This window comes from Diceros bicornis, chromosome 17 (assembly GCF_020826845.1).
Source record: "Diceros bicornis minor isolate mBicDic1 chromosome 17, mDicBic1.mat.cur, whole genome shotgun sequence".
In the NCBI taxonomy this organism is placed as follows: Eukaryota; Metazoa; Chordata; class Mammalia; order Perissodactyla; family Rhinocerotidae; genus Diceros; species Diceros bicornis.
In genome coordinates, this window is record NC_080756.1 from 32,643,496 (window position 1) to 32,669,002 (window position 25,507).

At 39.3% G+C, this 25,507-nt stretch overlaps 1 pseudogene; it reads right to left on the reverse strand.

Moving 5' to 3' along the window:
- LOC131415557 (protein O-mannosyl-transferase TMTC1-like) overlaps window positions 1–25,507 on the reverse strand; it is a 194,392-nt pseudogene that overhangs the window by 16,895 nt on the left and 151,990 nt on the right.

A 25,507-nucleotide genomic window follows, 5' to 3' on the forward strand; every position in this document is an offset into this window, starting at 1 on the left:
CACCAATACCACTTAAACTACACCAGGCACCTACAAGCCAAGTCAGGGTGAGACCAAGTATCCTGGAGACATCTCTTTAATTTTCTTTCAAAACAAATTTATGCCCTGTGGGAATGGGTTGCATCTTCTCACACTAAGCCATGCCCCATCCGTATCCACTGGTTAAATGTATTATCAGAACACTTATTGTATAACCATTTAGATTTCCAACTACTCATTTTTCACAACTGAGATCATGTCATCAGATTTTTTCACCTTTATGTAATAGCTGGTAAAATTGATTAATTAAAACTACTGAGGTTCAACCACGATGAAACAACTTCACGACTTCATAGCTCAGCTCTGAAAGTCAGATAAAAGCAAGTGATCCAGTGTAAAGCCCATGACAGTATTTTCTTTAAGATGCTCTGAGTGTGGACTACTGAGTATTCAACCACAACAATGAAAAGGGAATGCAGAGTGATAATTAACATTTTCTCGGAAATAACACCTTTAGCTTGTGAATAAAATGTGTTAGAAATTCACATCAAGTGCTGTCATGATCCAAATGTCACCCTATCTTAGCACACCTGGTCTCATTAACTGCAGCAGCACATGGAATGTAAGATGTGCTTTAAAAAAAAAACCCTGTGGATGCCTTAGATTTCAAAAGCATTGTTTTAACCAAACTATGTTCCCTGAAAAGATACATTAAAATCAATTCCCTTACATTCTAGCTTTCAGAAGCAAAATATAGCACTAAACAACAGTTTTCCAAATGCAATTACTGGCTTCAATTTTATTTTCCCTCACTTTTTTTTTGCTAATTAAAGTAGGCAAAGACATCATATTTTTTCACCTAAATGTTTTGCTTCTATTTCTGGATTTCTGAACTGGATTTCAATTTTCAAGTCCTAAAGGATAGCAACGAATCCCAAATGATCATCAGTGATGAGAGCAAATAATCTCTTTAGCCTCAAAACTCTGGTTCAGTGGAAAGTGTTCTTAGCAGCCAGCTTTCTTTCCCTTTCTCTCATGAGTCTAAATTTCAAGGAGTGATTAAGGCTCTACTTGTAAAATATATGAAGGGAAACACTGTAGAAGGGAAATACTTGGTATATCTTTTTTTACAAAAAGCTTATTTTTGTGTTCTCTGGGGAAGGCAATGCATTATTTTTAAGTAGTCTAAGTAGTCCAATTTTTACGTATTTTTGAGTTGTGTAATAATTTTTAAGTAGTCACTGCCAAGCAGTTCATCTTTCATTTAATTCATCAAGTTAGAAGGTTCTGAACCAAGCCTGGCCATCTGTGTTCTCTCTCGACATTGTGAATTCGGGAGGAAAAGAAGGTAAAGTACATAACAGGATGTCTTTAATTAAAAATGCACGTGACCTGGAGAACAGTGCTGACAGCCATACTGTCTGCTCTACACCAGAGTCTCTGAGCTGTCGCTCCCCCACCACGAATCAGCCTTGTGGACGGCAAGCTGAGGGGCAGCATTCTGCGGAGGGGTCGTCTCTGGGGATCATGGACCTTTGCAGCAGGGTGAAAATGAAAGTGAGCCATGAGGAGGGAATAGAACATAGGGAACCCTCCCTTCTTATGTATAATCCCCCACCCCGGCATGCTTTTTATCCTGGGGAGGAAAAAGTGAAAAGTAGATCTTCTGAAGAAGGTAAAGGATTCTTGAAAGTTATTTTCCCTCCTGGCACAACTGATACAGGTGGAAAACTTTCCTTGTGATTCGGGTAGCAAGAGCTTGGAGGAGACATGGGTATTGTCTTAATGGATGGTGTGTAATAATGTATACCTACTGTGCAGAAGTGATAAGGTGTGGTATTCCAAGCTAACGAAGGGGAGATGGGTTTGTGGGCTGCCACCACTGCAAACTTGCCTAGTGTCCTGACATCACGGTCATGTGTCTGAACCACCTTCTAGAAATTTTTCACTTTAGTCCCTGATGTAAGCACATGGAGTCCTAAGTTATCTCTCCAACAGCCAGTTGACTTTCTAAGTGACCACATCTCTAGGAAGTTGAGGACAAGGGAGTTTAGGTTTATGCTAATTATTTTTCTAAGAAACATGCAATACAAGACACACCAATTAAAAAGATAAAGCAGATCTCCCTCTTCTTTTCTGCTGTCTCCAAAACAGTTCCCCCACTCATCTGTCATCAATATGGGCATTTTCTGAGAAACACTTTTCAGTATCTGCTCTCTAGTTCATCTTTCACATGCAGTGGAAATGAATAATTTAATCTGGCGTTCTCCCCACCCACCTACCCAGCAAATGTTTTTTTTCTAATCTGAGGTTTTTTTCCTCACCCAGCAGAGTGCGATCAACACAACGCAGTGACAATTTAAGCAAGAGAGAAATATCACTTTAAAGAGGAAATGCCAAGAATTGTAAATGTTAAAGAAAAATGTGACATGGGCCATGAACCACAAACACAGAGGTATAGCACTGTCAGGAGACCATGAAATTGTTGGGGGGAGGGGACAGAAAAAAAGAAAGGAAAACCATGTGGCAGGTAATTGCAGCTTCCTATTGCTCCGGAGCCACACTCATCTCAGATACATTTGCTTTCATTTTCTCTACTTCCAGGAACACTGACCTTTCTGTTCCCGGAATCCTTAAGGCAAAGTACAGTTTATTTTGACTTGTGCATTCATAGAGTGGCATGAGTGTCTGAAAATACCCAAAGGATCATACTTGTAGAAGAAGAGAAATTGATCCTGGACACTTCAGTTTCAGTCTATACTACAAGCTCAGACTTCATTGCTCCCATTTTCTTTTTGTTCTTGTGCTGGGTGAAGTCATATACCAAAATTCATGAAAGGAAAATATTTAATTGGATGTACTACTAAGTTAATTAGTCTAGTTTTTTTTTTAATAGTTTTCAAACCTGAGGCTAGTAACAATTTATAGGTGGTCAGAGCCATAAAAAAATGGATTTTTTTTTCTTTTACTGGTGGTGACTATTCCCCGGGGCAAAACCATGCAGCTTATAATGTTTGTGGACTTGTAAATGTTTATAAGTTTGAGAAGCTGGGTAACAGCCAGTTCTTAGCGTGAAAGGAGGATTGAAGTGATGCGGGGCACCGAGTCATGAGTCGAAAAGGAATTTTCAGACATGAGCCGTTCATTTATTTGTGCACCTTTATTTCGTGTTCAGCACGGGGACAAGGCCCATGGACAGTAAAGGACTGCTGCGCAAGTGTTTCAGCATGGGGACAGGATGCATGGGCAGTAAAGAGCTGCAATGCAAGTATCTGTGCAGGGCCATTATATACGATTTTAGCTATTTTACTATTCTATAGAAATGGCAAAGTAAAAAATATTAGGTGATCTGGTTAGTCTCAAAGATTAGGGCATGGGGGACGATGAATGAGATGTGTCCTTGCATTCCAAGGTACGGTATGCCTCAAGGAATACATAGGCAGGAGATTAAAGTCATTGATCACCTCCTGAGGTAAATCCCTTCGCTCCTAGCCAGAGGTGATTGAGTAAGTAGGGGCATGCGAGACTGTCTCATGGAAATTGTAAAACGAGTCATAAACAAGGTTTTGACCACATCAGAAGGGGAATCAGTAAGCCAGAGACCACACTCTTTCCAGATCCAAGAGTTTGTTTTCCTGTCTCAGTTTTCTGATTTTTTTTGCTGTTTTTTGACACAGTGGTGCTGTCACCTCCTGTTTGACAAGGTTTTATTCTTTAACTTCTGTGCCAATGCCTTTCACTGTTCCTTTTATGACCTCCCTTTCTTTTCCCTTCCCCACTCCCACCAGCCTCATTACCTGTTATTTGTATGACCTCGGGCAGGCCATTTCACTCTGCACCTCATCTATAAAATGAGAAGTTTAAAAATATTCCCTTAAAGTTCATCTTCCAAAATTATGCTCTATTTTTATTCACTCCCCTGGAGAATTTGCCTGTTTGACCCTATTTATTATCTATATATGAAAAAGTTCTAAATCTATATTTCCAGCCTCATTTTCTCTCACTCTCAACTGTCCATATGCCATTACAATATAAATGTCCATTAACATTTGAGACTTAAATTTTGAACACTGCTGGTGGAAGTGGAAATTGGTACCATCTTTTGGAAGCAAATTAATAACACATTTGAAGAGTCATGAAATATATTCATACATGCTGACCCAGGAATTCTACTTCTAGGAATTCATCATAATAAATACTTTAAGATATATTTTTGGAAAGCCATAAACATAAGTATGTTCATTGCTCCTCCCTTCCCAAGTTGAAAGGCATCTAAATGACCAACAGCAAGGGAATAAAGAAACTTATGATACATTAATTTGATAAATACTAAAAAACTATTAAAATAGTTTAGTTCCTTGTAGCCACATGGAAAATATGTACAATAATACATATAACGTAATGTAATACAATAGCATGTGAGCAGAACTACCTACAAAGTTCCTCCAGGAAATGTACCAGAATGATAATAATTGTGGGTTCAGGTGGCAGATCAGATGCGAGTTTTTATTTTTTCTGTTTCCAAGCTTCCAATTATATCTTTTATATCACTTGCGTGAGTGAAAAAAGAGAAAACCAACGTTGAAAGTGGGTCTCATTTCCTTTCTTCCTAAAATCTTGCTTCTTCCTGGCTTGCCCGTGGCTTTGAGTGGCCACGTGTCTTCTCAGTCCTCTTGGTGCTCTGCTCTGGAGTTCTTAATTTTCTAATTGTCTTTTCCTTTTACCTCTCATACTCAAACTATCCCCAAGTGCAGTGGAATCTTCTACAACAAATTCCATCCATTACCATCCTCTGCTCAAATCCCAGCTCTCAGCCCCTGTAGCTAGAATGTATCTGACAGCCACCGATAGTCTACCTAGTTCTCTCCTCACAAACCTACCTTTGCTTCCTTTATCTACCAATTTCAAATTTGAACCCCAGTGTAGATTTTACTACCCTTTTCTATATAATCTCTGTTCAACTTGTTACCTTGTTTTATAAATATCCGCATCTCAAATTCTCTACTTTGGCCAGAAGGCTCTGCTGAGTTTCACTTCCATGTTTCGTACTTGCTTCTTGCTTCCTCCTTCAAAATCCCCTCTCAAGTCTGTATCATCTATCCTACCCACGTTTGGGGATGCTTTACTCTATGTAACCTCGATCCTTATTAATGTGGACTTTCTAAGCATCCTAGTGAGATTCAAGTGTGATAAAATATTTGAAAAGTGTTGCACAAATATTAGGTAATATGTTGTTAGAGTATGGCATAATCCTTAAAGAATTACAATTAGTGGCTAATATTTTTTTCTAATCTTAAAAAATTCTGTAAAAACAGATTCTAGAAATAACAGACTAGTGAACATAATATCAGTCACAAAGAAAATACTAGAAAGTATTGTGACACCCATAGTTTTATTGTCATTGAGACAAGAAATGGCAGTCAATAGAAGCCTTAAGAACAGGGCATTCCAGATTCATTTTGATCACGTTCATTAGCCTTGATCAGGGGAATGCTTTCAGCACAGTATTTGACAAAGCATCTTTGGCAACCATGTAGACAAGACTAAGAAATGTGAGCTGGATGATCCTTTCGTGGGTAAATTCATAGCTGGTTGAAAATCTGTACCAAGAATCTTGGTTAAGATAGAGATCCACTTAGAAAGAGGATACTAATCATTCTGTTACTGATCTCTTCAGCATTTTTATCAAAGACTTAAATGAATAATCAGAAAATATTTATATCAGATTTGCCCAATTAAATAGCTAGAAAGGATGGTTTGTGCTATGAATGTCAGAAAAAAAAGGGAAAAAAAGTCCCCCAAAGCCTAAAATTTCAGACTAATGTCAAGAAGATGAAATAAAGTTCAGATAAATATGAATCCTTCAACTCAGGTTTAAGAAATTGGCTACACAACTGCCGGATGGGTGGGACTTGGCTTAACAAAACTTCGTGTAAGAAAAAAAGTCACCAGAGGCTTCGGTTGGCTGTATCTCCAATATGCGCCACAAAGTCATAGAGAGGCAAAAACAAAAAAGCCACTTTGGAGTAGACTGATCCATATAGGGTCTGGAGCCAGGGAAGTAAATATTCTTACTTTACCCTGAACTTACTGAACCAGAGTTCGAGAAAACAGTTTAATTCTGGGTGCCTTATTTTCATGGAGAAAATGGACAATCCAGAGGTAATACAAACACTGTGAGCAGGAAGAGAAATGTGAGGAAACTAGAGCAAATCAGGAAGAGGTAAAAAGAAATGGTGTGTTTAGCTTAACAAAGAGATCATACAAGAAGTGCCACGACAGCTACGCTCGTATACATAGCGAACTTTCAGGTGAAAGAGGGATTAAGGTCCAACAGACAGCCAAGGTTTGAAAACAAGGCTTTAATGTACTGTAGGTGCTTTGAAAGCTGGGATGCTGAGGAAAGTGGTGTCATCATGAAATGAATTTCTTGGCTGCCAAAGAATGAGTCAAATCCATGTTTTTTTAATAGCTTCTCTGTGCCTGGTGTGTGTATCTAGAGCATTCTACAGAAGTCAACACGTGAAGATGAAATAACAAAAGTCAGAGAGGGGGAGGGCTGCTCTGTGGCTTTGATGCCTGTGGAGGGGAGTGAGAACTTATCAATCTTTCAACAGCATTCACAGATCTCATAGCATTTTTCAGTCACATTTAAGGTATGAAAGACTGGCAAATATTAATTTATAAAATTGAGTTAAATTAAAAAATATTGTGTGAAATTAAATGGAAACTGATTGTCTCAGTCAACAATGGAATCCTTCAGTAAGATGATAGCTTCTTCATTTCTCTCCTGGGACCTATAAATTATGGGGTGAGGGAAGTAGGGGAAGGGGAGAGGGAACAACATCTTTATTCACGCTTTGTTTAAATACTTTCAGAAGATTTTAAAAATATCATTTGTTTTAGAAAAGATTTATTCTGAATTTTTACTGAAAGTGGGTTAAACCAGGCTTTCTCAAGGTGCTAACAGATTCTGTGTCTCCAAATCCTCACTAGAAAGATCTGTTAAGATTTAAGTGGAGCTGCAGGTAATTCTCAGGTTTTCTATCTGCATTCCTGCTACGCTGCTTGGGAGTTTTGGTCTGTACTCTCTAAGTTGTTCACAAAACCTCCACTTGACCTTCAGCAGAGCATGGTCCAGGGCAATACCCGTGGCTCAGGGCTGGAGTCACAGTGATTTGGAGGATGACTTGGGTCTCTAAGGTACTGATCACACCACTGCAGGCTGTGCCCCAGGGAGGCTGAGCCACCTGCCTGGGACAGGCCCGGCCATATATAAAAGGGCAGGTGATTTTATACACAATTTATGTTGAAGGATGTGAAAGATCAGCAAAAAAGTTCAGCTAGCCTAACACCGTATTTTTATTGGAAGGAGCTGGTTCTGTCTCCCACTGCCGGGTCAGAGGGCCTTGGGAGTTACCCTCAAAGTTACAGCTTTCTTGGTGAAGACTCTCTCTTGTTGGTGCCACAGAGAGCTGTTGTCCGAGTGTTACTGTCTTTACAGGTGTCGATCTACTCTGCTACTAACTGACCTGAACAAACGCTGCCTGAGCCCCTGCTCGGTGCTGGGCAGGGTCCTTGGCATGAAGCGGGATGAGGAGTAGAGCCCTGGGAACCACAGAGAGCACATAACCTGTGCCTACCATTCAGGGTCAGCGAGCATTCACTGAGCAGTGGCTGTATGTGGAGCACATTCCTGCATTTTTATATTAAGTTATTCATTAATCCCCACAAGGATCCTGTGAGGTGGGTGTTATTGTCCTATTATTACTATTATACCCATTTTCTGCATGAGGCAATTTGGATTCAGAACAGTTAAGCAACTGGTCTGTGGTCACATGACCTGTCCTCTCACTCCAAGTCTAGTGCCTTTCGTCACCCTGTATCTGCTTATTCTGCCCAGCTTTTCAGGAATCCCCTCTTCCTCTATGACCTTGCTGCCCTGTGTGTGGCCCATGGACCCCAGCTCAGCGTCATCTGGGAGCTTGTTAGAAATACAGAGTCTCAGGCCCCACTCAGACCTACTGAGTCAGACCCTGCATTTTAACAAGCCCCTTGGACAGTCCGTCTGCACACTGAGATCTCAGCAGAACTGCTCCGTGAATCATCAAAGGCAGCTGAGAGCAGCCCCTGCTGCAGAGCCCCTCTGGCTCCATCTCTGCAGGACGAAGTTCTGTAGAGGGAAAATTAATTTTGACTCTGTAAGTTTTAGTTCTTTAGTGCCAGAAGCAGTTCATCACAGGGCAATTTCACCTAGAAGGCAGTTTCCTTCACAGGCGTTGAAAAATATATATTTCCCACGCAGACCTTATGTTCAACGATTCAGTTTAGCAAACATTTATCATTGTTTGCTATTTGCCAGGCCCTGAGTGAGGTGCAGTCTTAGCGATTTCCGGAGGGAGGTGGTCATCTGTGCTACTTCCTGCTAACTGTGATTCAGCCAATTCCTGATTTATTAAAGTTGCATATTTATAATAAAATTGCATCTGTACTTCTCTTAATACTGCTTTTTTGTGATTTATTCATTTAGTCAAATAACATATTTATTCATTTAGACAACAAATACCTTTCGGTCTTGTGCAAAGCACTGTAGAAGTCCATCGTGTTTATATATGTATTTGTGTTTGAACACAAAATTATATCCTGAAGCAATTCTTGAATGGGGACATGTTTTTTAAAGGAAGATTTTGAAAAATCTTGGTCATTTTACTACTGATTTTATGGTTAGGAGAACTCCACTTCTGAGGTTTCATAAGTCTTTATCAATGTTAACTTGGAAATTCTCCCAATGTCCCAAGGACGGATGTAGACTTAGGAAACCAAGGCTGAAAATTAAGTCCCTCAGGATGTGTTGTGGTTGTTTCCATAATAATTTAACTTGGATGCCATTCAAAATCTGCAGAGGAAAAAATGTTTCAATGTTTTTAATTTTCATTTCAAATGGAGCTTCTTAAGAGTCTTTACACCAACTCTGGTAGAGTGGCACCTAAGACGAATGACTAAGTCGGTGAATTTAAATACTTGGGCTCTTCCATTAACATCAAAGTTACACGCTGGGAACTCAGCTTCCTTATGGAAAACTATAGCTCTAAAAATTCCTTGAGGGGATGACGTATTCCCAGGAAAAACACATTGTTGGGTAATTTAGTTTTATATGAAAGTATTGGAAGATGCCAAGACTTCCAGTGTAAGACTTCTTAGCTCCACACTCTAGGATAATTCTGCTTTTGATTGGGAATCTTTTGGGGGTAATTAGTTATCAAGGGTTCAGGCTAACAAGTTTGCTATACCTTGAAAGATGTTTTAAAATGTTTTTAAAGGAAGTCATTGAGGTGGAGAAGTTGATTGGTAGTAATATAATATTATTTAATCAGCTTTATTGAGGTTTAATATACATACAATCAAACGTACATTTTAAGTGCACAGTTCAATGAGTTTTGACCCATGTAACACCACCAAAATGAAGATATAGAACATTTCCATTATCCCAGGAAGTTTCCTCGTTTATTGCCAGGTACCTTGCTAAGTGATTTATTTGTATTATTTATTTTAATTCTCATTAATATTATGAAACAGTCTGTTATGGGCTGAATTGTGTCCCCCCTAAATTTAGCCCTCCCCCAGTACCTCAGATTGTTACTGTATTTGGAGAAAGGACCTTTAAAGAGGTGATTAAATTAAATAAGCCCCTTAGGGTAGGCCCTAATCCAACATGACTGGTGTTATTATAAGAGGAAACTTGGACACAAACAGAGACACCAAGGATGCACAAGCACAGAGGAAAGACCACATGAGGATACACTGAGAAGGTGGCCATCTGCAAGCCAAGGAGATTGGCCTCAGAAGAAACCAACTCAGAAGACATCTTGATCTCGAACTTCTAGCCTCCAGAACTGCAAGAAGATAAATTTCTGTTGTTTAAGCCACACAGTCTGTGGTGTTGTAACCACGGGCTCTCCAGTTCAACTGACGTCATCTTATCAACAGAGTAATTAAGAGTGGTTTTTCAGAAACTGAGACTGCTTGTCCAGTTCAGGCCGGTTGGGACCACCAACCCGTCAACTGGCCCTGCACAAATGCTTGATAAGTGACATTTTTGACATCAAGGAGCTAAAAACTCCACCCTCAGATCATGGTAACACCACCATTTTGTGAACATGCGTCCTCTGAAGAGGCATGAAGCTTGACTACACTTGCGCAGATCATCAATTACCTCACTTCTCCTTACTTTCAATCAGCCATCTCCACACTTCAGACTGCCTTGCCCTAAGCCCTGGATCAAGGAGACAGGCCTGAGGGCACACCACCCATATCCTTGCAGATCCATCTAGCAATGAAGCTGTTTTGTTTTCCCAAAAGCTAAGGCTGTAATTAATTGGCTTTTTTATGCGCCTCAGGTAGGAAAACCCCAATTTTGTGCTGTAACAGTGTTTTGTTATGGCAGCTCTAGGAAATGCATACACAGGCATTAGCTTTCCTTTTTTTTTATGAGGAAGATCAGCCCTGAGCTAACATCTGTGCTAATCCTCCTCTTCTTGCTGAGGATCACCTACTCTGAGCTAACATCTATTGCCAATCCTCCTCCTCTTTTACCCCAAAGCCCCAGTAGATAGTTGAATGTCATAGTTGCACATCCTTCTAGTTGCTGTATGTGGGACGCGGCCTCAGCATGGCCGGAGAAATGGTGCCTCGGTGCGCGGTGCGCGCCCGGGATGCGAACCTGGGCCGCTAGTAGCGGAGCGCGCGCATTTAACAGCTAAGCCATGGGGCGGGCCCTAGCTTTCCTTTTCAACAATAAAAAACGAAAACAAAAACAAAAACAGGGCTTAGGGATGCCATATAATTTGTCCACAGTCACCCGGCTCCTCAGTCACTGGGCAGGGATTGGATTCCGGGTGTGTCTGACTCCCATTCCATGCTCTTATCCACTGCATGCACTGACTACCCAGGCACCCAAACACCAGGATTCCAAACTGCAGCTGTGACTCTAGCCAGTCCGACTGCCAGGCCCCACTCAGCTCTCTCTCCCTCAGGTCACTCTCTTATGCTTTTATGCACTTGGCTGTGATCTATGCTAGTTAATAATCTGCACTGAGGGCAGAGTGTGGATCTTATTACTTTGACCCTATTGTAATAACATAATATTACAATAATATAATAGAGTTATTGTGAGAATTAGATGATTTTAAGTGATTAGATAAGTGCCAGGCATGTAGAAGGCATTATTTTTGTTTGGCAATTATTATCTCATTTAATTTTTTAAAATTACCATAAACTATTTATCTTTTCCTTTTGTTTATTTTCTAAAATTAAGGAGAATATAATGTGTTTTGAAAACCCAAATAGGCAAAATCCTTCCACAGTTCAAACTGTTCTACAGAAAATTTAGGTTAGACAGCAGAATGATTTTTCCTCATGTCTGATAGCACAATAGATTTTTAATATAATGATCATCATTAATATATAATTAAATAATATAAATAAAATTATATAATAAACACACATAATAATAGCATTGCACTAAATGTAAGGTAACACCAGTAACAAATAGAGTCATTCTCCCTGGAAGTCTCATTCAAAGGCCAACATAGAGGTGAGGAGGCCTAAAATGCAGACCATTCATTCAGAATCAAGACCAAGCACAGGAATGAGTGTGCATTTTGTAGAGTAATTACTGAAGGTGAATATTCAGGTAAGAAATAGTAGGAACCATTTGAAACCTATTAGGGAGACTAAAATCTCCGTTTTAGGGAGACTAGGCAAGCTTCCCCGCAGAGTAGTTTTTCTGGAGTTAAATGTTAAAAGGGTGAAGATGTGTAGGAAATTTCAGATGAGTATTAACGTAATTTCTTAATGCAAACAGCCTGTCTGCTTTGATAATACAGATCCCCTCTCCCTGAGATGGCATGAGACACTATTAAAACACCCCAGTGCATTTATTTTGACCGTGTAATAAGATATTTTGGGAAACCAGAAGCCAATTTTGGATCTAAATTCCATCTATATAGGATTATTCTGTTAAACATTTTGGCTAAATTGACAAATTAATTTGGAAGGCGAAAAATTGGTAAAATAACATTTTCCTCTGAGTTGACGATCATGTGATATAGGTTAATAAGTCCACAGGTTGTTTTTCCATATTAATGAAGAAAGCCTGAATTAATTAGCCAATATTTGTTGAATGAATGGCTAAAATTAAGACGGTCGAAAAGCTGTACAAATAAATATCATCTCAGTTCACACCCTGTTCAGCCAGCCGTGGGTCCACAGGAGTCCCACAGAAGAACGCCCTGGATCCCTTTTGAAAATCAAGTGAAACTGAGAGCAACACACTAAAAGTCTTAAAACTTCTGTTGAGGGGGTAATTGATACTGATGGAACTGTTAGGGGCTCCTGGTTAAATGGCACGAGCAGTTTAGGGTAAAAACAGCTCCAGGATTAGGCAATATCATTACCTTTTGACATCTTCTATTTTCATATCTGTTAAATAGTCATCGGGTGATGATCTAGAATCTTCTGTGACGGGTTCCCAGATTTTGTTACATACTAGAGAGCTTTTACAAATCCTAATGACTGGGTGACACCCCATACCAATTAATCAGAATATCTGGGAGTAGGAGCCAGGTATCAGTATTCTTAAAGGGATCCCTAGATTATCTTATTTTGTAGCTAAATTTGGGAACCATTGCTCTGTGACCTTTCCCTAAGGTCAGTAATCCCCAAATTTGAGGGCATGTGGAGTGCTTGCTTAAACACAGAGTCCCAAAAAATTTTAGTAGGCTTGAGGTAGGGCCCTAGAATTAACACTCTTAGTAAGCACCCCTGTGATTTTGATGTAGGTAGTCTTACATGACTTTGAGAAACACTGCCTTAGTAAGCACGCAGAGTTTCGGCCCATCAATTACTGCTTGATATCAGGCTGGATGGAACCAGATGCTAAAAGCTAAAAAAGAGGTTAAAGAAGAATGCCTAGGACAATGTGAGCCAAGGCCAAAGGTCACAGTGACTGGCTGACTTGCTCTAACAAGATACCTCTGGTTGCCAAGGTAACATGTGGAGGCTGGAGTTATTTCTTACCTAAATATTCACCTTTAGTATTTACTCTTCAAAATGCACACCCACTCCTGTACTTGGCCCTAGCATCAGCTATTTGTTGACTTTGGGTGTAGCGATGGGAACTACTGCGATGAGACGAGGAAGTTTTGTTTCATAAGAGCTCTGTTTTGAATGTCCACTTTTGGCCTGGTTCCTGTGGTATCCAAATAGGCAGCACGACATGAATAAAATCTCCTACTATTTTGGAAGCCCCAGTCTCTAAATATTCCCCAGGAATCTCCAAAAAGTGGAGCGTTGTGGTGGGGGCATGGGACCAGTACCAACTTCATCATATGTTTTGTAAGAGCAACATTTACTTAAAATTAGACCCTATTCAAAGGACGCAAATTTTCTCATTAAGCATCTGTCATTTGACAGGGAATTTTCCCTTTGGTTATCAGCAGTGGCACATATCAGCCTTCCCATGCGTTCAGTAAAAGTATTTGTATCACCTCGGTTTCCTGGCAGTTTCAATGACAGAATTTGGAAAAAGCAAATAAAGATTCACCATGTTTTCTTTTGACAATTAAGGACTTGTTAGTTTGTCAATTTAAGAAGAGTCTTCAGCTTTCCCTGTCTGAGGTTTCATGATATTTTCATTTAAACTTATAACAGATGCTTCGAAAAAGCACTGATATTTGGGGAGAATTTAAGACACAGCAGTTACAGAATTAAGCAGATTTTAGCAAACCACTTGGTGGCAGTATACTCCCTATTAACCACAGTATGAATCTGAACTACAGGGAGGGCTTAATTTCTATTCCTTTGTGGGAGTCTTTTTTTTCTTTTAATTTTTAAATTCTCAATGTTGCTCTCAAATGAAAAAGAGTATAGTTCCTTCTTCTTTTTTTCCCTAACAGACTGAATTATACATGAAGATTAGATGTTGTGACCTCTTCTAAAAAAATTGAATTTTGTGAGTTAAATTGTAAAAAGTCTGAATGAGAGAATCTTTTTAGAACACCCATTTTTCTATCGCTACATCATCCAGTCTGAATAAATACTTATGTACAGAGAGAAGAAAATCGGATTATATTCTGTGTAGGCCTTATGTTCAAAATGTCACAATTACTTTGCAAAAAACATCTATTGTTCTGCGTCAATACTTTTCAATTTTCTCTACAAAATTTGTCACAGTATCTTCTTCATCTTGTATCCATTTAAGGGAAGGGGGATGTGTCTAAAATTGTTTAATTTAACGATAATTATGAGTAACTAGATTAGACGTCAAATTTGGAACTGAGAAATTTGAGTTTGGTCAGTGAAAAACCATGATAGTCTGGTTAATTAGGATGTAAGTGGATTTAGTACTTATGCTGGTCCTGGGGAAAATGACAGTCATATGAGTTTTTAAAACATTCCATTCCAGTCCAGGGTTTGTCACCCACTGGCTGTGCAAGCTTGAGTAGCCCACTTAATCTCCCTGAGCCTCAGTTCCTCATCTGAAAATGATTAGGTAGGGCCTTTTTTCTTCCCTCTAGACCTTAAAAAAATTATATAAAACTCTAAGCTTTCTAAGTGCATCCTTGGGAAATACAATGGAAATATAACACCTAATTTAGGGGGATTCTTCTGAATCTACACAAGTCAAATAAAGGAACTTTTGGGAAAATATAAATTCTTAGTGGTAACATATTAAACTTTTGTCAGGTCAAAAATCACAGAAAGAGGAAATCAGTTGTGCCTGCCTGGGGTCATCAGTCCGCAGTATCATGTTGGGTCATGGCGGCCTGGGATCCCATCCTGCATAGTGTGATTAGGGAAGCTTTGGTTGCCTCAGGTCATTTCACTTTTCCCTGCTGAAGATGGAGGAACAGAATTATTCAAAAGTTCTGACTCTGTGTAGATAAGAAGAGCAGAAATGGAGATGCCTCACACAGGGTCTGATAGAGTGTAGGGACTCAGTAATTTTAGATCGCACCCTCTCCTTATTTGCTCCTTTGAAATAGCTCATACTCACTAGCTCTTTGAGGCAACTGCTTCTGAACCCCGGTAGGCAGTCGCTTGCCACCTTATGGATTGGCTTCTGCATATGTGGAGCCAGTTCTGTACTAAGAGTGACTTGATATGGCAAGGTGGGAAGTTAGTCCCAAGTCTAAATTATTTCAAAATGTATGCAAATATTTTTGCTAAACCATTCCATGATTGGAAGGAAAGCATTAAAAATAATGAGCATCATCAAAAAACATACAACTAAAATTATACTTAATGGTCAAAGACTAAAATTGGGAACAAGGCAAGGATGTCTATTCTTATCACTTCAACTCAACATTGTACTGAAGGTCCTAGTCAGTAGAATAAGGCAAGAAAAAAATTAAAAGTACACAGATTGAAAAAGAAGAAGTAAATGGTCTTTATTCACAGATGACATAATTGAATATGTATAAAATCCCAAGTACTCTTCCAAAAAAGTAATAAAACCTACTATACCTAGCAAGTCAGTTTAGCAAGCTTGACAGATAAAAGATCAGCCTACAAAGATTATCTCCCTATATACTAGCAATAAACAATTAGAAAATGAAATTTGAAAGATGGCACATATAGAAGCATAACAAAAGCATAAAACCATTTAGGGGAAATTTTAACAAAAATATGTTTTTTTCTATGTTAAAAGGTTTTCTATGTTGAAATGACAAAACATTACTGAGAGAAATGAAAGAAGCACAAAATAATTGAAAAGATAAACCATGTTCATGAATTGGAAAACTCATAAAATTAAGACGTTATTATCCCCAAATTGATCTGCAGATTCAATAAAATTCCAATCAAAATCTCAGGATGCTTTTTGTAGAAATTGACAAATTAACTCTAAAATATATATGGAAATGCAAAGTACATAGAATGGCCAAAAAAATCTTGAAAAACTTAACTACCTGATTTTGAGACTTAATATAAAGCTATAGTAATCAAGACATGTGGTATTGTTGTAAAGATAAATATTTAGATCAATGAACAGAATAGCTTCCAGAAACAGACTCACACAAATATGACCAACTGATTTTTTTTTTGTGAGGAGATTAGCTCTGTGCTAACATCCGCCAATCCTCCTCTTTTTTTGCTGAGGAAGACGACCCTGGGCTAACATCTGTGCCCATCTTCCTCCACTTTATATGGGACGCCGCCACAGCATGGCTTGCCAAGCAGTGCGTCGGTGCGCGCCCGGGATCCGAACCAGCGAACCCCGGGCCGCCGCAGCGGAGCACGCGCACTTAACCGCTTGCGCCACCGGGCTGGCCCCAGACCAACTGATTTTTGACAAAAGTGCAAAGGCAATTCAGTGGAGTAATTCAACAAATGGTTTTGGAAAAATTGAATATCAATATGCAAGAGACTAAAAAGTCAACTAAAACCACATACCTTAGATAAAAATTAACTCAAAATAGGGGCTGGCCCCGTGGCTTAGCGGTTAAGTGCATGCGCTCCACTACTGGCAGCCTGGATTCAGATCCCAGGAACGCACCGACGCACCGCTTGTTGGGCCACGCTGAGGTGGTGTCCCACATACAGCAACTAGAAGGATGTGCAACTATGACATACAACTATCTACTGGGGCTTTGGGGAGAAAAAGTGAAAAAAAAAAGGAGGAGGATTGGCAATAGATGTTAGCTCAGGGCCAGTCTTCCTCAGGAAAAAGAGGAGGATTGGCATGGATGTTAGCTCAGGGCTGATCTTCCTCACACACCCACACAAAAATTAACTGAAAATAGATCATAGATCTAAATATAAAATGTAAAACTATAAAAGATTTAAAAGAAAATATACGGAAAAATCTTCCTTATCAGGGGTTAAGCAAAGAATTCTGACATGACACCAAAAGTACAATCCATAAGAGAAAATTTTGAAAAATTGGACTTTATCAAAATTTAAAATTTTCATGTTTCAAAGGACTCCATCAAGAAAGTGAAAAGACAACCTTCAGATATGTGCTGTGGGAGAAAATATTTGCAAATCGTATATCTGATAACGGACTTGTATCTAGAACACATAAAGGACTCCCACAATGCAACAATAAAAAGACAAATAAGCCAATTAAAAAAGAGGCCAGGAATGTGAACCGACACTTCACCAAAGAAGAAATGTGGATGACCAATAAGCACATGAAAAGATGCTCAACATCATTACTCATTATGGAAATGCCAATCGAAGGCACCATGCTATACCAATTCACATCCTCTAGGATGGCTGTAATAAAAACACGGATGGGGCTGGCCCCGTGGCCTGGTGGTTAAGTTTGGCATGCTCCACTTTGGCAGCACAAGTTCGGTTCCTGGGAGCGGACCTACATCACTCGCCAGCCATGCTGTGGTGGCGACCCACATACAAAATAGAAGACTGGCCACAGACATTACCTCAGGGTGAATCTTCCTCAAGCAAAAAGAGGAAGATTGGCGACAGATGCTAGCTCAGGGCAAATCTTCCTTAGCAAAAAAAAAATAAAAAATAAAAAGGAAAAAAATGGACAATAAATAAGTGTTGGAGAGGATATAGAGAAATTGAGACTCTCACGCAATACTGGTGAAAATATAAAATGGTGCAGTCACTTTGGAAAATAGTTTGGTAGCTCCTCAGAAATTTAAACATAAAGTTACCATATGACCCAGCAATTCCATTCCTAGTTACTTACCCAGGAGAAATGACAACATATGTCCACACAAAAACTTGTACATGAATTTTCATAGCAGCATTATTTATAATAGCCAAAAAGTGGAAACAACGCAATGTCCGTTAACAGATGAATGGATAAAAAAATATGGTATATGCATACAAAGGAAAAGTATTTGTTCATAACAAGGAATGAAATACTAATACATGCTGCAACATGGATGAACTTAGAAAACATTGTGCTGAGCGAAAGAAGCCAGACACATATTGTATGACTCTTTTTATACAAAATGTTCAAAACAGACCAATGCATAGAGACAGAAAGTAGATTAATGGATGACAGGGGCTGGGTGGATGGGAGAATGGAGAGTGACTGTTAATGGGTACAGGTTTTTTTCTTGGAAGGAGGGATAAAAATGTTCCAGAATTACATATCGGTGATAGCCGCACAACTTTGTGAATATACTAAAACCCACTGAATTGTACCCTTTAAAAAAATAACATAAACTAATAAAAATCACACATGCACAATAACACTATATAGCTTTCAAGGATACATACATATCTAAGGATACACTTAAACATACTATGAGTGCCCTTGTGGTAAAGGGGAAAAATAAAATGGGAACAGAAAAAAAAAAAAACCTCAAAAACTATGGAGACAGAGAATAGATCAGTGTTGCCAAGTGTTAAGGGTGGGAGCAGATATTAACGACGAAAGGGCAGAAAGGAGTCTTTTGTCCACTGATGGAATTGTTCTGTATCCTGATTGTTGTGGTGGTTTTACAAATCCATACATGTGCTAAAATTATAGAACTGTAAACCAAAAGAAAGAGTTATTTTTTTACTAAGTACAAAGTTTAAAAAAAAAGTGTATTGAGGCGCCTGTGGTTCTATATTTATTATTTTAACTCTCTACCATTTTTTCATAAAATGCCTGTGTTACTCTTCTTTATGTGAGCAAACTCCCTTAATTTGTTTTGTATTAAGTCATGTACTCATCCATTTGTTGGTTATTTCTCAGTTTAGTACATATAAAGTGTGTGCATAAATATTGCTCAAGTGTATGTAGGCAGAGTTTCAGAGATGGATGAACTTTGCATATTATTTTCCTACTCACATATAAAGGTATTAATTTCTTTGACATTAGAAGCTGCCTTAAAATCTGTCCAGTGTTAGGCTTGAATATAATCATTTGCCAGTAAAAAACTAGAGGCTTGTGTTCAAACCCAGAAGCTAACTGTTAAAAGAGCTTCTGGGTTCATAATACTTGCTCTCTGATATTCACCTCAAGCATTGGAGGTGGTATTATAGTATCATGCAATGTTTGCTGTATACATTCTAAGTGGTTTTTCTGAGAGTTGCCTGTGTTTGTAATTTCTGCTGTATATCAGTGGTGATTCTATTATTTCAGTTCTCCCTCTAATGTTCTTTGTGAGGCGGTGAATAGCATTACGTCTCACTGTAGCAGCTCTCTGAATATCTAAAGCCCCTGCTGGAGAGGACATCACAGACATTTATCTGGGAATATACGTTTCTTCTGTGTCTGTTTAAAGGTAAATTCAATATCAGAATAAATCTAATCCTTCTAATATTATTAAAAAGAGGGTAGTTTATTTCAGTTACAACACAGGACTTTCATTCTGATTTCAACTGACTTTGTACAGGTATGACTCATATTATTGTACTTTGCTTTATTGTGTGTCACAGATATTTTGTTTTTTACAAACTGAAGGTTTTTGGCAACCCTTGTTGAGCAAGTCTATTGGAGACGTTTTTCCAACAGCATTTGCTCACTTTGTGTCTCTGTGTTACATTTTGGTAATTCTTGCAATATTTCAAACTTTTTCATTATTAGTATATTTGTTATGGTGATCTGTGATCAGCGACCTTTGATGTTACTATTGTAGTTGTTTTGGGGCACCACGACCTATGCTCATATAAGATGATGAACTTAATCATAAATGTATGTGTTTTGAGTGCTCCAGTGACCAGCCATTCCCCTGTCTTTCTCTGTCGCCTAGGGCCTCCCTATTCCCTGAGACACAACAATATTGAAATTAGGCCTATTAATAACCCTACAACATCCTCTAAGTGTTCAAGTGAAAGGAAGAGTTGCACGTCTCACTTTAAATCAAAAGCTAGAGATGATCAAGCTTATTGAGGAAGGCATGTCAAAAGCCAAGATGGGTGCCGGCCTGGTGGTGTAGTGGTTAGGTCGCATGCTCCACTTCGGTGGCCCACGGTTCGCAGGTTCGGATCCAGGGGGTGGACGTACACACCGCTCATCAGGCCGTGCTGTGGTGGCATCCCACGTACAAAATAGAGGAAGACTGGCACAGATGCTAGCTCAGGGACAATCTTCCTCACCAAAAAAAAAAAAAAAAAAAAAAAAGCTGAGATAGGCTGAAAACAAGGCCTCTTGCACCAAACAGGTAGCCAAGCTGTGAATGCAAAGGAAAAGTTCTTGAAGGAAATTAAAAGGGCTACTCCAGTGAACACACCAATGATAAGAAAGTTAAACAGCCTTATTGCTGATATGGAAAAAGTTTTAGTGGTCTGGATAGAACATCAAAGAACCACAACATTGCCTTAAGCCAAAGCCTAATCCAAAGCAAGGCCCTAACTCTCTTCAACCCTGTGAAGGCTGAGAGAGGTGAGTAAATAAAAATTTGCAGCATAAAAATTTGAAGCTAGCAGAGGTTGGTTTATGACATTTAAGGAAAGAAGCCATCTCCATAACATAAAAGATTATGCTGCAAAGTGAAGCAGCAAACGCTGATGTAGAAGCTGCAGCAAGTTATACAGAAGATCTGGCTAACGTAATCAATGAAGGTGGCTACACTAAACAACAGATTTTCAATGTAGACAAAATAGCCTTATTTTGGAAGAAGATGCCATCTAGGACTTTCATATCTAGAGAGGAGAAGTCAATGCCTGGCTTCAAGGCTTCAAAGGACAGGCTGACTCTCTTGTTAGGGGCTAATGCAGCTGGTGACTTTAAGTTGAAGCCAATGTTCACTTACCGTTTCTAAAATCCTAGGGCCCTTAAGAATTACGCTAAATCTACCCCGCCTGTGCTCTATAAATGGCACATCAAAGCCTAGAAGACAGCACATCTGTTTACAACACGGTTTACTGAATATTTTAAGCCCACTGTTGAGAACTACTGCTCAGGAAAAAAGATTATTTTCCAACTATTGCTGCCCATTGACAATGCACCTGGTCACCCAAGAGCTCTGATGGAGATACACAATGACATTAATGTTGTTTTCATGCCTGCTAACACAACATCCATTCTGCAGCCCACGGATCAAGGAGTAATTTCCATTTTCAAGTCTTGTTATTTAAGAAATACATTTCGTAAGGCTATAGCTGCCATAGATAGTGATTCTATTGATGGATCTGGGCAAAGTAAATTGAAAACTTTCTGGAAAGAGTTCACCATTCTAGATGCCATTAAAACCGTTTGTGATTCATGGGAAGAAGTCAAAATATCAACATTAACAGGAGTTTGGAAGAATTTGATTCCAACCCTCATGGATGACTTTGAGGGGTTCAGACGTCAGTGGAGGAAGTGACTGCAGGTGTGGTGGACACAGCACAAGAACTAGAATTAGAAGTGGAGCCTGACGAAGTGACTGAATTGTCGCAACCTCATGATGAAACTTTAACAGATGAGGAATTGCTTCTTATAAATGAGTAAAGAAAGTGGATTCTTGAGATGAAATCTGCTCCTGGTGAAGATGCTGCGAAGATTGTTGAAATGACAACAAATGATTGAGATTACCACATAAACTTAGTTGATAAAACAGCAGCAGGATTTGAGAGAATTGACCCCAATTTTGAAAGAAGTTCTACTGTGGGTAAAATGCTATCAAACAGCATTGCATGCTGCAGAGAAATCGTTCATGAAAGGAAGAGTCAGTTGATGCTGCAAACTTTATCATTGCTGTATTTGAAGAAATAGGCACAGCCCCCCCAGCCTTCAGGACCACCACCCTGATCAGTCAGCAGCCATCAGCATCAAGGCAAGACCCTCCACCAGCAACAAGACTATGACTCACTGAAGGCTCAGATGATGGTTAGCATTTTTTAGCAATAAAGTATTTTGTAATTAAGGTAGGTACACTGTTTTTTAGACATAATACTACTGTACACTTAATAGACTACAGTGTAGTGCAAATATAACTCTTATATGCCCTGAGAAATCAAAACATTTGTGTGGCTCATGATAGTAGCTTTGTGAGATTAGCTTTATTGGGGTGGTCTGGAACCCAACGTGCAATGTGTGTGAGATATGCCTGTATTTCACTTTTAATGATTGGTGACTATCTGGGCACCATAATATTTTTAAGTATTTATGAATATCTCTAATAAAAGCGTAGAAATAGCAGGGCCGGCCTGGTGGTGCAGCGGTTAAGTGTGTGCGTTCTGCTTCGGCGGCCCGAGGGTTTGCATGTTCGGATCCCAGGTGCGCACTGACGCACCGCTTGTCAAGCCATGCTGTGGCGGCGTCCCATATAAAGTAGAGGAAGATGGGCGTGGATGTTAGACAAGGGCCAATCTTCCTCAGCAAAAAAGAGGAGGATTGGCAGCAGATGTTTGCTCAGGGCTGATCTTCCTCACACACACAGACAAAAGCATAGAAATAGCATGTATTCTTGGCACATATGAACTACATAATGATCATGATAGTTATTTAAGTCCTTTAGATTAATTAGGACACTGTTTTATGAATTTCCTTTGTCTTTTTTGTTAAAGACTATTTTTTTAGAACAGCTTTAGGTTTACAACAAAATTGAGAGGAAGGTACAGAGATTTCCCGTATACTCATTGTCCCCACACATAAATAGCCTTCCCCTTTATCAACATCACTCGCCAAAATGGTACATTTTTTACCAAAGATGAACCTACATTGACACATCATTATCATCCAAAGTCCGTAATTTACCTTAAGGTTCACTCTCGGTAGTGCATGAGTTTGGATAAGTGTTTAATAACATACATACAACATTATAATATCATACAGAGGGGTTTCACTGCCCTAAAAATCCTCTGTGTTCTATTTATCTCCCCCCTGGCACCCCTAGCAACCACTGATCTTTTTACTGTCTCCATAGTTTTGCCTTTTCCAGAATGTCATATAGTTGGAATCATATGGTATGTAGCCTTCTCAGATTAGCTTCTTTCACTTAGTGATATGCATTTAAGTTTCCTCCACGTCTTTTCATGGCTTCATAGCTCTTTTATTTTTAGTGCCAGGTAATATTCCACCGTCTGGATCTACCACAGTTTATCCATTCACCTACTGAAGGACATCTTGGTTGCTTCCAAGTTTTGGCAAATATGAATAAAGCTGCTATAAACAACTGTGTGCAAGTTTTTGTGTGGACATAAGTTTTCAACTCCTTAAATACCAAAGAGCACAACTGCTGGATTGAATGGTAAGAGAATGTTTAGTTTTGTAAGAAACAGCCAAACTGTCTTCCAAAGTGACTACCATTTTGCATTCCCACCAGCAACTCTCATACGAGAGAGCTCTCATGGCGAGAGCTCTACATTCTCGCCAGCAATTGCTGTTGTTAGTGTTCTGGACTTTGGCCACTCTGATAGGTGTGAAGTGGTATATCATTGTTTTAATTTGCATTTCCCTGATAACATATGATGAGCAGCATCTTTTCATATGCTTATTTACCGTCCATGCATCTTCTTTGGTGAAGTGTCTGTTAAGGTCTTCGGCCCATTTTTTAATTGGATTGTTGGTTTTCTTATTGTTGAGTTTTAAGTGTTCTTTGTATACATTTTGGATAACAGTCCTTTATCAGATGTGTCTTTTGCAAATATCTTCTCCCAGTCTTTGTCTTCTTATTCTCTTGATATTGTCCTTCACAGAGAAGTTTTTAATTTTAATGGAGGCCAATTTGCTGTTTTTCTCTTCTTCAGTTTTCTATTTTTTATTTAACATATTACTTTCCTTTTCATTACAGAAGTACCTTCTGATTTCCAAATACGGCTATAAATGCCCAGTTCACATCACAACACCATAGAGAAGAAGTGCCTTATTTATCCTCCCATCACTTTGCACTCAGGTCCACATTCAGAATCTCAGATCTCTGGAGCATGGTCAGCCCTGTTCTTCCCCTGGTATAGCCAGGGAAGAAGTCTCTTCTAAATCCTGCTTTTGGGTAGACTGAGGTTTGCATATCAGAAGGGCACTAAGTACTTGCTAGAATGATTTTGCACACAAAAAATCTACGATCCCTTCCCCCTTGGAATTTGTCTGAGAAACAGGAAAATTGTACAAATAAATACTCATTGTATAAACTATTAGATATGCTTCTGAAAAGCTGTATATAAATGGGAAATTTGAAACTATTTCAAGTGCATCCGGGGACATGACCATCTAAATAAAACCTCTGGAGAATCCTTAAAAAAAAAAAGAAGAATCAATCCCTAATTAATCACTGTCTCAGTTTGGAATTGTATCAATGAGGACCTTTTAAAGCAAGGCACACGTTGCTTTCTAAGGCATTGAAAAACCATTTTTCAAAGTAATATTCTCATGCTAGGATGTGGCAAATTTTATTTCATTTTTCTAGATTTCATTTGTGGAAACCCTTTGAGAAGCCAGTAGAAATTAATCTAGGTTTTGAGGTCAGGAAAGTCCTTTTCAAACTTTCTCGTTCCTTGGCGTTTATACGAGGACAAGTCCCTTGGGGAAGGGTTCAGGGTGGAGAGGGTTATTGGGCCTCAGGGAAGAGCCTGTGGGACTGAGCCTGCCAGGAGGGCTGGGAAGTGCAGACGTGTCCTTGAATGGTGTGGGCCAGTGATATTAAAAACATTTCAGCTGTGGAACCCATTCTTCTAAGGAATCATACGCAGAAGCCTGGTAGATAAACAGATAAAAGCAAGCTGCTCTGGCTGAAGCAAAGTAGGGAGGCTGGAGCCCTACTGATAAAGGGCAGTTTTGACCATGCAGTTTAATGTGTGTCACTGATTAGAGGGTCAGAACAACTGCTACTTCAATCCTGGGTCTTCCACGCACCAGCTGTGTGACTTGGGTTGGCTGCATTACCTCTGCGAGCCGTAGGGCCCTAGTCTGTGAAATGAAGGTTAACCTCTGCCTCTCCAGTATCTGAAAGCATTTAAGAAGCTAGCATGAGTACTGTGCTTGGCAGAGCGTCTGCAGATGATAAGACTCAACAAATGTTAAAACCATTGCTCCTTCCCCGCTAATCAGCCAGCTTCTGACCTGACCTAAAATTTCCAGCTAAAAGATCACTAACAGATTCCTACAAAGGTTGGGGGAATTGTCTCCAGAAGGATTCATTAAACACTGCCTCTGAAGAGAAATATTGCCTCTGAAGAGAAAAGGGACCTGTGGTTTCTTCTCTGGGCTTCTTTAGTTGACACTTGGGTTTAAGAGTTGAGAATCTTAGAGTCATCGTCAACCACTGAGTCTTAGAACTAGAGCGGTCTATAATAACACCCAGCTAATAATTCCTTTTTCAAATGTGAAAACTGAGTGTCAAAGACGTTGTTGATTACCCAAAACTAATCAACTGTAGGGAGAGAACATGGATTATTCACATTTCCAAATTCTGATGTAAATTCATTTTACCATAAGGAGGTGTTTTTCAAATTGGAAGCAAGATTCACTGAAAAGGGACATGAGGAAAATTTCTAGTGTGATGGAAATGTTCTCTGTCTTGAGAGGGATGTGGGTTACATGGTTTTATACATTTCTCAAAGTTCATTGACCATACATTTAAGATCTGTGAAATTTACTGTATGTGAATTGTGTCAATTTTTAAAAAATTGGACAGTG